We start from the raw sequence: 8,345 nt of genomic DNA, 5'->3' as shown, positions 1-8,345 counted from the left end.
AGGGGGGGGCGGGGGGAGGTTACCCTGCTTTTATTAATTGTGATTTTGTTTTTACTGATTTATCTGGTAGTTTTGTTTTGTTTTTTTGTTTTTTTTTCAGAATGAAAGAGACATTGAGAGATGGGTGCCAGAAAAGGACTGAGGGAGGATATATTGGCCAGAGGAAGGGTAGTGAGGACCAGAGGAAGGGTCCAAGGTGAAGCTAAGCAGAGTGGAGGGCGCCCCGCGAGTGGGAGAAAGCACTTTTGGTGTGGGCAAGGGCACGGAGTTGGAAGGACTGAGTGAGTCTAACGGGGAGCAAAGAAAGTAGGCGCTCAGGGGGAAACTGTCCTGGAGTTTGGGGGGACTGTGTGTGTGTGTTTTCCCCCCGGTTTCCTTTCCAAGACTTTTTCTATGCTCCCTTTCGCTCCTCCCCCTCCTCCCCGCCTCCTCGGCTCCCCTCCCCTCCTCAAGCGGTAATGGGAGGCTCCTAGGCAGGAGAAGCAAAAGAAGGAATTGTTTGCAAGTTCAGTCATCCAAAAAAGCGTCTTCCATATGGAGGGACTGGGTGCGCTGGGCGCGGCGTCTCCTGCCTTGTCCTCTTGCTGCGGCTGCTGCCACCAAGGCTCCCGCTTCCTGCAGCGGGGACCCTGAGCCGGGTTTCGCTGGTGTCAGCTCCGGCCGGCCGCGCTCACACACTCTCGCACCTCGTCCTTGCCGTGGCCACCCGAGCCCTTCTTTCTCGGCCGGGCAACTTCTGGGTCTCGGGCTCCTTTGTTGCTCCGGCTGGGGCCACTCTCCCGTGGTGTGTGTCCCCCTGTGTCACCGCGCTGTGCGAGTGTGTCGGTGCTGCGCGGGGGGCCGTGTGGCCCTCTCCGCGCCACCACGCGGGACCCGGAGCCCCGGCCCCCTCTTCCCAGGCTCCGGCTGCAGGAGAGGTGAGTCATGTCACTGAAGTTTGTTTTCTTTTCATAAAAAAAAAGTTGTGTTTATTTGTTGGTTTGGGGATAGGAGGCGTGTGGGAGACGGCCGCCCGCCCCGCGATGCCGACAGCTCCTGCGAGTGGTGCTGCCCGGCGCGGGCTCCAAGCGCTGGGCTGCGGCTCCCACTGGGGCTCCCAGCGCTGGGCTAGGGCCCGGATCGGGGCTCCTAGAGTCTGACTGGGATTCGGGCTTGGGGCTCAGTTGGGACTCGGAGTGTTCTGCTAGGGCTCAGATGGGGTTTGGATGCCGGGGCTGGGGCTCCAGCGCTGAGCTGGGCTCGGGTTTGAGCTCCGATCGCTGAGCTGGGCTCGGGCTTTGGGGCTCCGAGCGCTCAACTGGCTCCGGCTAGTGTCAGGGCCTGACGCTGCACGAAGTTCCCGGGGGCCGCCACTGCTCGTGCATCCGCTGCCCGGCTCAGGGCCGCCGCGCCTCCTTCTCTAGCCGGGTCTGGGTGCTTTTGCTCCCGCGGTTCCCGGAAGCTGCTCCGGTAGTAGGAGGGCGCAGACATCTTCCCAAACTTACCCCGCATTCGGGCTGACACTGCGCCCTGGCTGCCCAGCCAGGCGGTGGGAACAAGCCCACACTCGACACCCATTTGCCTCTTTGGGAGAAAAGTTACCACCGGCGTTTTGAAAGGAAAAATCCTAAATAAGGGACCGAAGGAGACCCAAAGCTAAACTGCCCCCAAAGAATCCCCTTGGCTGGACGGTGGATGGGAGATACTGAATTGGCACCCAGAGGTGTTTGTGGGCCTGAAGGATCAGCAAGATGGGTGTGAGTGTGTGTGTGAGTGTGTATGTGTGTGTGTGTGTGTGTGTGTGTGTGTGTGTGTGTGTGTGTGTCTGTGTAGTATCCCACTGGGCTTGTGTTCTGGGGATTTTGTTTCTGTTAACTATGATAAGGTGGGGGAGTGACTGCTGGGTTTGGAAGGGCCTGTCTGTGGTGGGAGGCAGGCAGACCTGGGGGGCTTAAAGGAGCCTTGGATGTGGTTTTGTTGACGTGTGGCGATGACCCAGGCCCGGGCCCTTGAAACAAGCGTTGTGCCCCTATAGAGATGTGGCACTTACGTCTAAGAATACGCAAATCACATAACAGCAATCCCAAACAGGCACTTTCTGGGTGTGGTGAGGTGTTCTGGGCTTTCCTTGCCCTTCCCTGCCAGCTCCCTTCCCATAAGCTTTTGAACTGGAGTTACCTCTTACTGGATGAAGTGACAAGAATGTTGTTTCTGGCCCGTGTTGCGAGCACACTTTTATCACCTAGCTCTTTGTTGTACAGAATTTTGTAAGCACGGACCTTTAATGAATGTAGCTTTAAAATTCTTGAATATGTAAACACTTCTGATTTATTCTACCACTGGGTGCTAATTCTAAGCAAGTAGCCCAGAGTCCGGAGGATTTTCTTTTCTTTCTTTCTATTTTGCATATCTTTGGTTTAGCCAATAAGTCTGTCCCCATTTTTTTTTTTTAAAGAATAGTGTGGAAAACATTAAAAAGATCCTGTTGGACCAACGTGATGGCCTGTTTCTTGAACTTTTTTAAAGAGACTCTGAGGCGAGGGGTTGGCCATTTTGAGGTGTGTAACAGGTTTCCCAGGAGCACTCTGAGGTCTTATAATTGGCCCTTTTTAATGGTCTCATAATTGAGACCCAGAAGGTTCCCATGGTAATCTGGAAGCACTCTGGGGTCAGCGGGACAGAGTTGAGGTGGGAAACAGCAGTGAAGTTATGATTTCCCAGCTAGATGAGTTTTTGGAGAGAGTTTATGCAAAGACGGGGGGGGGGGGGGGGGGGGGGGGGGGGGGGGGGAGAACTTATAGTTCTCTCCCTGTGCCTCTGGCTGACACTGCCAGCCCTTGTAGAGACTGAGGATTTGTCCCTTCAGGAATTGGTTAGAGGCTGTCTATACCTGTGAAATCCAGGGACTGAGATCTCAGACACTGCCCCTTTGACCCACTTTTATGATATCTCAGAAGCACAGCACTGCAAGAGACTTTCACTCCGAGGAAGAGGCCAAATCATGGGCAGTTGGAAGTGGATGTTGACAGAGTCCAGGATGGGCAAGTTCTTCGACCACAGCTGGGGAGGAAGAGTCTAGGGGAAAACCATGAGAGGAACCTGCTTAGCTGCTAGCTGGTTGGCCAATTCAAGATAAAGGGTGTAATTTATGTCCCTTTCCATCCTCCAAATGGTCCAGAGATTTTACTGTCTTTGAAGTGTTTTTTTTCCCCCCAGTGGCATGAGATCCCTGCTCTCTTCAGAGGCCTCTCTGTGGTTTCCATGGCCTGACATGAATGGGAGATTATTCATGAAGTAATTCTGTTGACTTCCTCACGGGCTCCTGGGGTTTAAGAAAAGAGGGCAAGAAGTGAGCCTGAGGATCATAGTATTCCAAGGGCCCTGGGGGGTCTGGGTTCAAATTTCAGCAGTCACTGATAGGCTTAATGACTGGGGTTTTGTCTCGGTCTTTCCAACAACAGCTGAAGACCCAACTGCACTAGGTAATTACTGTCTAGTATTTTCTGGTCTCCGAATAAGAAAGAGTTAATTGGGCTTCAAAAGATGTCATTATACATTGGGAGTTGGCTTTCTTTCCTCCATACTCTAAGCTCCCTTGTTTTGGGGGAGGGGAATGGAAATGGAAGAGCGAGAGAAAAGAGTGATAGGGCTTCCATTTTGAAAAACACATTGACTTTAACACATGTAATTCCTTGTCACTTCTGCACCCACCAAGTATTTATGATGCTTCAGACACCAGGATAGGAACTTCCTTCTCCCAGGAGAGTCAGTTTTCTTCATCAAAGAGTAAATTCCCCTTGGTTTTTATTGATTATATAAACAGCTACTACTACTACTACTACTACTCACAAAAAATGTTTTGATAATTACCCATAATCCCATCCTATAACCAACTTCTCGATTTTCATTTGTGCCTATGTACTTTTTGCAGCTGTGATACAAGTGTTGACTGTTGTCACCAGACATCTCTGAAGTATCTTTATAAATTGACCAAAGACTCACAGAAAGTGCATCTATCCTATCACATTGCTGTTGAAGGAATACACAGATAAATGAACAAGTGTTGATGGAATAAATCACATCCTAACTATGCTCTCCTATGGGGCCCTAACATGTAATATTTTTATAATTGGTGAGCTTGAATCAAATATTTGGAGTAGGTGAGCTGGTAGAGCATGTTTGGTTTGAATCTCGAAATCCATGCTTGCAAAAGCTTTCCTAGGGAAGAATTTTGGCTCTTTGGATCCCTCAGGGTTGGTTAGGGTGGGGAGGTGGGATTCAGGCAGAAGCTCTAAGGAGGTCTCAGGCATTTCCAGCACCGGCCCTGAGATTCCAGGCACCCTGTCTCCTCCAGCTGCTGCCCTCATCTGTCCTGCATCCTCGCCGTTAGCCTCCTTCTTCACGCTGGCCCCATCTCCCTTGCTCTTTCTTTCGTTTATGTTGACATCCCCCTCTTCAGTCCCACTACGACCATACTTGACAATTCCCACTGCCCACCTGTCACCCCCTCACCACGACCCACCGTATTATTCACCCCGTGGAACAGTCCCTTACCCACTTTGCCACTCAGCTTTAAAATGGCTCCTTGACTAAGAATACTGACTGTTCTTCCAGAGGACCCAAATTCAGTTCCCAGCACCCACATGGCAGCTCACAGCTGTCTGTGACTCCAGTTCCAGGGAATCTGGCACCTTCACACCAATGCACATAAAATAAATTATAAAAAATTCAAATCTCTCAGCCTTTTATACGCGCTCCATCCCACTTTGTGATACTAATACCTTCTGCTCTAGGTTGACCACATATAGCTGACCATTGATTTCTGATGAGTTTATTCTTTGTCTCCTACTCTGCCATCCAGGGCCCCATTCTTATTAAGTATGAGGCCTGCTTATATATTTTTAAGAAGTACTTTATGAATGTTAATGAACGAGTACTGCTGGATGCAAAGATAATGGTTTTATAAAATATAATCATTGTTCTTTATTGCTCATGAGTTCTAGCAAGGAGGTAGGTAACTGGGAAATGAAAGAGGCCTGTGATCTTAGAAAAAAATGCTTTTCTTCTCTTTTCTTATCCATAAAATGGATTAATAAGGGATTGCTGTGGTTTATAGCACTTAGAAACAGCGAGGACTTCAGAACACTCTCAATTCCCATTGTTCGCAGGGTGAAACAGCTCTCTTTGGCTTCTGTCTGGAAACAGGCTTCGTGGACTCCATGGCCCATGAAGTCTTGTCAGCATCCACCTGAGGGTAGCAGGGAAGACGTAGAAGACATAGGTGAGGTTTTCTGCTCATTGTCTTCTCTCTCTAGCCTGCTGAGTCAGCTGTCTCCTCATGTTCTGTTACCACTGAGATGGCAAGGTTTCTCATCCATTAGTTCTGGAAGAGTCCAGCTTCAGATGGAAGGTAGAATTCAGGTCGTTCCTAGCAGCTCATACGCTCTTGTAGGCAAAGCTTGTGGTGTCCGTGTGAGCCCCCTCTCCCAAGGCAACCTTGTCAGATATGTTGGGGACAGATCATTAACCAAGAGATGTGGAGTCTGAGCTTGCTGTGGAGAAGTCCTGTGTAGGTTTGGGTGAGGAATGCCAAGTGTTTATGTCTCTGTCAGTGGTATCACTGTGAATGCCTTGTGGTCTGATGTACCAGGCATTGTTTATCTCACAAAAACCGGAGGGATTCTGCTTCTTACTGTCTTCTCAAATAGAGCTAGGGAATAACTTCTCTTTTCCTAATGACGAACTTGGCCTTATCTTCAAAGGAGGCCTTTGATGTTTGGGACAGGATTATTGGGCAGAAAGCAGAAATCATAGCAGTAAAAATGCACAGTGAATTCATTCCAGTTGCCAGAGAACATGTTGAGAAAGCAACAGAGAGTGCAGGGTAACTAGTCCTGATGAAAAGTGACCCCAAAGAAGCCAAGCGCTGAGAAGTGTGGCAAAAGAACATTCTTCTTCTCAAATGAGTTTGAATGATGTTAGGCAAGAGGAGGGTGAGGAAGTGTGGCCAGGCTGGAGCCTCCATCCTTTCATTGCCTTTTACTGCACACATGCTATGCCCCTGGCATCATGGCATGAGCTTTGCCAGCTTTCTTCATGAGTCCTTTTCTAATGTTTGCTGGGAGAGTCCATAGCATCCAGCAGTCCGTTGCTGGCCGGAAGGGAAATGCAGAGCAATCCCAATGTTAATGCATCAGCTAAGAAGTACTTCTTGAACCAGGGGAGACAAAAGCTCAGACTGAGTCAAAGCCAAAGACTGAGCCAGCAGTCCAGCAGTCCAGAATGTTCTTTTGCATCTGCCTGTGTGAGCTGTTCCCTAGTTTCTTTCTGAAAATTCATTTTTTTTCCTCTGTGGGTGATTAAGCATGCTGGAGATGTGAGATACTGAAGTCAAAGTATTTCTCTTTGCGTTTTCTTTTAAGAGTTTCTGAATTGAAAGCAGAATCTCTTGAGTCTGGTTCTCGGACATGTTTCTAAGATCAGTCACTGAATATTTTTCAGGGGGGAAGGGATGAGTAGATGATTTTGTTCCTCTCTCAACTCCATCAGATTTCTCTTGAGAATTAGAGAAACGCCTGATATGGTGGTGAACACCTTTAATCCCAGCACTAAGGAAGCAGAGACAGGAGGATTGCTGTGAGTTTGAGGCCAGCCTAGTCTACATAGAGACACTCTGGAGAGATAGAGAGAGATAGAGATAGAGATAGAGATAGAGAGAGAGAGAGAGAGAGAGAGAGAGAGAGAGAGAGAGAGAGAATGTTCAGGAAACGTGCTTGAATTTAGCATTTTGCTCAATGCTTGCATTTGTTCTTTTGCATATCTCTGGATATATAAATGTCTACAGTAGGTTTAGATGACTTTGAAGTCTGTCTCAGAGTAGCAGGTAAGGGGAGATGTATTGTAGGGGCAACCAAGTCACTGAGTTTCACAGTTGCCCCCAAACCTCCTGGGCTCCCAAGAGATGGACATCACACAGGATGGGAGGTAAAGATGGTTGAAAATGGCTGGCCTCTGGAAGACCCCACGCAGAAAAGGCTAGAGATGGAGTCCTGAAGAAAGCCCCACCACCACTTTCCCTGGCTCTGCCAATATTTTTCCAGATTAGTCTAAGCCAAGTGCCTTTTACTAGTCTGTGCTTACCTAACATTTTAATCCCAGCAGGTTTATTAGGTATGGGTCACAGTTAATTGGAGAGGAAAATTGGGGGGTTCTGGGTTTATTGGTTTTCCATGAAAGCAGAGGCTGCCCTTAATTATCTCACAAATCACCTCTCCCACGTGATGCTCTTTCTGAAGTGACTGTCATCTTCCAGCAGTTAGAGGAGCAGCTTCCCTTTTCCATAGCTGCACTCAAGGGAGGGCAATGTGTTAACATGTCAGTTAGCACAGCGCCCCCTTTTGCAAATGCAACCACGTAAAGTCATGGCTGTTCACGGCCGTTCACCTCTGTCATTATGAAAGGATGTTTTGTAGCGGTCAAGGATTCTTGGATACTCATTTGCTGTCTTACCGCTCGGAGTTACATTCCAGGGTATCACCACCACCTAGGCAGGTCTGCAACCTATCCTTCAGACCTTGAGACTCCTGGTGGCCTGCCATCTGTAAGGCCCTGTCAGGCCAGGTGACAACCCAGTCAGGTGATTTTTCTTCTATAGGCTTCTGTTGCAGACACAGAGGCTGGGACAGCAGGCTGACTCTCACCCTGCTGGACTGTGGCAACTTGCCAGCTAGTTCCAGTGGGTGGTCCTTGACAATAAAAGAAAGGGGTTGGGGGAGCTTAGCTCTCCTCCCCAGAGGGGAACAACAAGGTGGCCTTCTATAGGTGGGCTTTACATGGGCGGCCAATCCCCTTGTCACAGACACACCACTCAGGTCTTGAATGTGGGAGAAAACAATTGAGAGGCTTGTCTGAAGGTGGTATTGTATGGTGTTCGTTTTGTTCCCCTGGTTTCACAAATGCAGCCTTGTGTTTAGGTACAAGGACATGAGCACACACGAGCAGCAGGTACCCTTCACGAAACAAGGCAAAGATTTCCTTCTCACTTCTCAGAGACGCAAACCCCACACGGCTTCCTACTCCACCTTTCAGAGAGGCAGCCGTGGACAAGGGGCAGGAGAGCAGCCTGCTCAGTGCTAAGAGGCAGCAGCGACTGCCTTTGCCCTTTCCAGAGATGGAGAGTTACAGTTGTTTACAGAGTGCCTACTGTATGCCAGGCCGAGGCCCAGCACTACATTGTCCATGCAACCCTCCGGCAGTCCTGTGAAGACGGACCTCATCCTTGTACTTTGCGGGGATGAGGGAAGGGAAGCCTAGATAAGTGCGTTGACTCATTTTTGGTCTCTTAGCGGATAAGTAGCAGAGCCAAG

General features: G+C 49.2%; 1 protein-coding gene across 6 annotated transcripts in view; it reads left to right on the top strand.

The window, feature by feature from the left end:
• Positions 1-453: 453 nt before the first annotated feature.
• Boc (BOC cell adhesion associated, oncogene regulated) overlaps positions 454-8,345 on the top strand; it is a 76,564-nt gene continuing 68,672 nt past the window's right edge. For 3 of the 6 annotated variants that reach the window (XM_052740787.1, XM_052740782.1, XM_052740784.1), the window contains exon 1: positions 454-917. The gene's annotated coding sequence lies outside the window, so the exon portion shown is untranslated. Of the gene's footprint in view, positions 918-5,147; positions 5,261-8,345 lie in introns of all 6 variants that reach the window. The other 3 variants (XM_052740788.1, XM_052740786.1, XM_052740783.1) reach the window with 2 other exon arrangements.

This window comes from Peromyscus californicus, unplaced genomic scaffold (assembly GCF_007827085.1).
Source record: "Peromyscus californicus insignis strain IS unplaced genomic scaffold, ASM782708v3 Scaffold_16__1_contigs__length_79575227, whole genome shotgun sequence".
Classification (NCBI taxonomy): Eukaryota; Metazoa; Chordata; class Mammalia; order Rodentia; family Cricetidae; genus Peromyscus; species Peromyscus californicus.
Note: the sequence above shows the minus strand (reverse complement) of the source record. Positions and strands in the feature narration are given on the sequence as shown.